Here is a 5,035-nt window from a genome sequence, read left to right as displayed (position 1 = left end):
GCGCACACATGTAACGTATCACAAATACACTTGTTAAAGTCACACACGATTCACAAACGAAACACGAAACATGTTGTGTGCATAGGTATTATGTGCCGAGTCTAGAGACTCGATAATAGTTCCGACACTTAGAAAATCTCTTTGTTGTTTTAGAACGCTAAGGAGAGTTTTTGTCGGTGACGCACATCCTTTGGTGAATTATTTTGGGAAATTATTCGCAAACAGTGAGTTCACTTACCCCTTTTAAGCTGTTTTCAAACGCTTTTCATTTGGGGAGATAACATTCTCCAAAAACGCATTTAAGATTTTGTTAATATAGATTATATATCACTTGTAAAGACTAAATGGCAAAAGCAATAACTAAAGTCCTTCATTCACATTGAAACGTTTAATATTGGATAATAGCGAGTCATTGTTGAGTAGTACTACTGGGTTTGACAAACCCCACCCAACGCTAAACTCGACTGGAGGTCGATTGGGTGTAATCTTGGCTAAACACATACCATGGTCGGGATAGACCTGGTGGCAAGGCAAATGATAAACAGTCAGCTTCGGTGTCGAACACTTAGTAATACTTGTTTTATAGGCTAGCTACCTATAGATATATAATTGACATAACACTATCTGGTAACGCTTAACGCAAAAAGCTTAACGCAAAACGCTAAACGCAAACGCTAACGCTTTATTTTATTTGAACTCGTGAACTCACCAACCCTGTGTTGACACTTTTAGTATGTTATTCTCAGGTAGCCGAGGCGGGCGCGCGGTTTAGGATCATGCATTGCTTGAAACACTTTTAATTATGCAAACTTATTTTAAACTGTTATCATTGGGTTTTAAGTCGTCCTGCGTGACGCAACATTGGTTTCTATGGTTTTACGCTTCCGCATTTTATTACTCGTAAACGTTTTCATGGTTTTAAAACTTTGTTTTATGGTTTGATTATAACTTATGATTCCGATCCTGTTAGTTCACACCCTCTGACGGTAAAACTCCGTTAGTGGATTTTGAGGGTGTGACATTGTGTGACCAAATAGTAGTTTACTTTTATTTTTCCTAAGTTTTTTATTGTCACGGATACACTTATTATGTGTGGCTATAAGTGATAAATTGTCACACTTAAATGTTTTTAAGTGTGTCCAAATGTAATTAATGGCCACTTATACGAGGTTGTGTGACCAAAGATTATCTTAGTTTTGCTTTTTATAAGTTTTTTATTGTCACGGATACACTTATTATGTTTGGCTATAAGTGAGAAATTGTCACACTTAAATATTTTTAAGTGTGTCCAAATGTAACTAATGGCCACTTATACGAGGTTGTGTGACCAAAGAGTATCTTAGTTTTATTTTTTATAAGTTTTTTATTGTCACAGATACACTTATTATGTGTGGCTATAAGTGAGAAATGGTCACACTTAAATATTTTTAAGTGTGTCCAAATGTAATTAATGGCCACTTATACGAGGTTGTGTGACCAAAGAGTATGTTAGTTTTATTTTATCTAAGTTTTTTATTGTCACAAATATACTCATTATGTGTGGGTATAAGTGATAAATGGTCACACTAAAATATGTTTAAGTGTGTCAAAAACGTAATTAATGGCCACACGTTGATTTGACGAGTGGCGACGTCATCATTGCCTTTACAGTTTCTTGTGCCGCCAATTTCAAATTGTCAGGGAGATGTACCGCCGGGTTCCGATGGTGTTTAAATACCAATCACAATCACAATCCACAAATCACAATCACAATCCATAATCACAATCCACAATCACAATCACAATCCACCTTTCTTCCGATTATAATTTCCGATAATGGCTTTAACATGGGTCGAACGTGCACCGGGTGCTCATGCCCCCGTCTACTACGACCCCACATTTTTCACCATACGATTCCACTTTTCTTCCTGCGCCGTCTGGAGGAATCAAAGGGTGAGGTATGTGGACTATGTCCACCCTCACACCTTCACGTACCAACAACTTAACCGAATGGTTAGGTGGCTTGGGTACATTTGTGCTGATTATTTCAGCATTGATATGGTAGTGCCCGGAATCGAGGTGGCGTACATCGAGTTGAACGACTTGGAGGACTTCAATGCGGTGTCCATTTATGGGGCATTCCGTAGTCAGGTGAACCTTCGCCTCCAAAGGCTTAAGGACTCCACCTATACCTCGGATGGCATGTACGAGAGGATCATGCCCTCTCATACTCCAGAAGAGAATCCGGATGTAGATTCGGATACGGAATCTACATGGAGGTCTACGATGGATGTCGATATAGATTCTGAGATGGATTCGGATGCTAGGAGCTAGTTAGTTTTATGTAATTTGGTTTTCTATATTAATGTAAACGTTATTATTGTTAATGTTATTATATTTTGGTATTAATATGTTATGTGAATTGATTAATCACTTATATTATGTGAATGTTATTATTGTAAATGTTATTATTAACTATAAAGTACTTCAAGCGTTTCCAAAGCGTGATGTATATAACTGGTGGCTGAAATTTAATGACTGCAATAAACCAACTATAAAACAACAGACTTTAATGCCTGCAATAAAACTGGTGGCTGAAATTTATTAGGCTTTAATTTATATATGTTATGTGAATTCCAAACTTGGCCAAACAGAAAAAATCTAAGGTTTCCACATATCTTAAACTTCCCAAAGATCTTAAATTTTGATAAAATCCCTTCCAAAACTCAATGCCATCACCAAATCTTAAATTAGCTGATGGCATTGAGTTTGGAAGGGGTTTTTCAAAACTGAATTTTATTTGTTCAAAGGCTTCTTCAAAGTCTAAGACCCACAGATACTTTGGTCAAAGATCTGAGTATGGAGGGTACAATTTTGGTATGCAGGTTAGTGAAAAGAAGGGCATAATGGTCTTTTTTATAAAATGAGTTGATAATGCTTTGCAGGAAACTAGCTGTTAGAAAGTATGTTGAAACATAACCAAATAGAGGTTGTGCAAGAAACAAAACCATTAGACGAGAAATGATAACTGTCACCGATGGCCGGTTTGGGCGGTTTCGCGGTTTCCAACCGAACCATGAACACCCTAGACAACATGATGCATTTTTGGGCTTTCTTTGTATTAATGTAACTTTGATATAGCATGAGTCAGTTATGAGTGTAATGACTTTATTGATCTTACTATGATACACTACAAGTCAATTGTGACTTTTATCGATGTAACATGATGTATGTTTGAACTTGACACCAATTGACCAAAATAGCCAGAAGATGAAATGAATTCAACAAACCGGCCTGTATAAGTAGTAATAGTATTAAAAAAACCAATATTTCTTTAGTTTGAATTAATAAGTACAAAGTAAAGAATGGTGATATCGTGTATCACAACTAAATTTAAACATATATTTACATCTAACTAGCCGAACAAACACAACTGCTGGGTCGACAACCCTAACATCGGTGTCAATCTCCATTACGAATAGTTGTAGGATTTTTCCCGGGCCTCCAGTAATCATCCGGGGACTCATTACGAAGCAGTTGGTTTGGTTGTACAAGTGGCAATGTATTACCCTCATGAGGGAAAGTTACCGTACTAAATTCCTCATGGACCTCGTCATACGAATGCCTATAATTCTTGGGTGGAGTCATGAGGACAACATGTTTTTATCTATCCAGCTGATCTTGAACATAAAACACCTAGCGTGCTTGCGAGGCCAATATAAACGGATCATCCTTGTGGCCAAATTTGTATATGTCGACCGACGTGTAACCAAGAATATCATGTTTGACATGTTTACGGTCAACCCATTGGCACATGAAGACCTGAATTCTTTTAGTATGATAATCTAGGACCCTTATCTTTTGCAAAACCCCAAAATAAAAGTTTTGTCCATAGGTCACCACGTCTTTTTTGATGTGCATGTCATCCGCCTCTACACCAACCCTGCTGTTCAGGTAAACTCTACCATCATGAAATTTTGTACGAAATTCAAAACCGTTGATGTCGTATGAGTCGTATTTGTAAACGTTGCGGTGTGCTCCGTGTGCAATCCACTTTACAGTTTCCGATACGAAACCTGGGGAGCCCGCTAGCTCGCTTTCAACCTGAATTTCATTACAAGGATTAGCTCTCTCTATAAAAGATTTTTGAAATTATAGAAGACTTAATAAATTGATTTACCTTGTCGCGTAACCAGTCACCAAACTTTAAAGTATGCTCCTTCTCCAGCAATGCAATATATATATATATATGTATATATATATGTGTGTATATATATATATATCTATATGGGTGCGTTTTCTGAGCGTTTTAGGTTTATATATATATCTATATGGGTGCGTTTTCTAAGCATTTTAGGTTTTTTCCTTTGTTTTTTGCCTTTGAGCGTCTCACGTATCTACCGTACTTTAAGGCATTAGCGTACAGTATCACCCTATATATATATATATATATATATATAATTTAGATTATATATGTTAGTAATACTTACTCGATGTACGGCGCTATTTCAGGCGTATTCTGCAGCACATAGAAATGTGTTCTCTTGAAGAGATCAGGAGAAACTTCAACTGATTTAGCGCCTGTGACAAGAATTGTCTCCCCATTATCATCATGCTTATCATGTGGAATACCAACAGTACTCTTGATGTTTTTTTGGTATTCGCTCAAAAACTCGATTGTTTCTTCCGCAATGTTCTCCTCAGCAATGCACCCTTCTGGATAAGTTTTGTTTCGCACATGCCCTTTGATAACCTTCATACACCTTTCAAAGGGATACATCCAACGAAAGCATGGTGGCCCACATGATTTTGTCTCTCTGACAAAGTGCACGGTTAAGTGAACCATGACATCAAAAAATGATGGAGGAAAGTACTTCTTCAGCAGGCACAGTGTAACTATTTGCTCTTCCTGCATCTTATCTAGCTCTTCTACAATGATTTTTTTGCTACAAATTGACTTGAAAAAAACAAAGCCTGATTATAGCATTTCTCATTGGTTCTGGCATGATGGACCGTATTGTAAGGGGCAGAAACTGTTGCATAAGCATGTGATAAT

Source organism: Bidens hawaiensis, unplaced genomic scaffold (genome assembly GCF_021521415.1).
Source record: "Bidens hawaiensis isolate Kalapana, Puna unplaced genomic scaffold, B.hawaiensis_p1.1 tig00020888_1, whole genome shotgun sequence".
NCBI classification, from domain to species: Eukaryota; Viridiplantae; Streptophyta; class Magnoliopsida; order Asterales; family Asteraceae; genus Bidens; species Bidens hawaiensis.
This window is presented reverse-complemented; position numbering follows the sequence as displayed.